We start from the raw sequence: 1,271 nt of genomic DNA on the forward strand, positions 1-1,271 counted from the left end.
GAGCACATCAGAGGCGGGGGCTCTCGTTTTGGTCATGGTGAAGAAGGTTGATGGTAAAAGCCCAGCCCTGCCTGGCTGCTGTCCCTCCAACTGGATGGAGCGTTCAGCCTGACCTGTTTGCAGGGCTGCGAGATGCTTGTGCATGCCCCAGGAGAATGGGACTCCCAGAGAAATGTTTTTTGCTAACCTGTGACACTGATTTTCCAGAAAAAGGCCATGTTATGGATATGGTTTTTTGTAAACTGCGAAGATGACACGCCCATCTGTTACATTTTTTGAGGTTTTGCTCTGAAGCGAGGTGTGGCCTACAGCTCCCTTTCAGGAGGATTAGCAGAAACATAGGTTTTTCAGCATTGTTTTCAGAAAAAGCTGTCCTGTGTCTGTCTCGAGGCCCACCTTGAGTTGCTCCAAGTTGCTTGTTCAGTTGTGGCATCACTGAGGACGGTGCCATGGGGCATTGAGAGGTCCAGGATGTCACCAGATGTTCAGTGCCTGCAGCTGGTGTGTGCATCAACCCCAAATGGCCGGGGGGTGGCAGGTGCCGCCTGTGGGGACATGTGTGGTCACGCAGCCTCCATCTGAGACCCTGCCAGTGAGATAGCACCCGGAGCAGTGGGTAGGAGACCACAACGGTGGTGTGGGAAGGGATCGGTCATCCCAGAGAGAAGGAGGCTCCGCAGATGGGGGTTGAGATGGTGACTTGCTGGAGACGGCTTAATTCAGGAGACTTCAGTCAAAAAGGTTTATGTTTAAGAGCTGTCAAGCTGAAAAGCTCCAAGTTAAGGAAATATTAAGTTTTGAAGCTTAACAGCTTGTGATTTTTTTTTTTTGGACCATCACTGCTCCTCAGGCTTCTCCTCTCTCTAACTTCTGATCGTTACCAGTTCCTCCTCCAGTCTTTTCTACCTATTGCTGTTCTGAGCAGCACCGTCTTTCCCTGGTCAATCTTGCTTTCCCAGTCTCTAGAAAAAGCTTGAATACCATTGCAAATGTGGTGCTCCTGCATGAATCCATTCCCCCTTCTGTGTTGCTTGGCAAAGTGTCCCTGAGAGCACATCAGAGGCTGGTGCCCTTGTTTCGGTACGGTGAGGAATGCTGGTGGTAAAAGCCCAGCCCTGCCTGGCAAAGTGTCCCTGAGAGCACATCAGAGGCTGGTGCTCTCGTTTTGGTCATGGTGAAGAAGGCTGATGGTAAAAGCCCAGCCCTGCCTGGCTGCTGTCCCTCCAACTGGATGGAGCGTTCAGCCTGACCCGCTTGCCGGGCTGCGGAAT

Source organism: Egretta garzetta, unplaced genomic scaffold, assembly GCF_000687185.1.
Source record: "Egretta garzetta isolate BGI_Z169 unplaced genomic scaffold, ASM68718v1 scaffold60, whole genome shotgun sequence".
Taxonomy (NCBI): domain Eukaryota; kingdom Metazoa; phylum Chordata; class Aves; order Pelecaniformes; family Ardeidae; genus Egretta; species Egretta garzetta.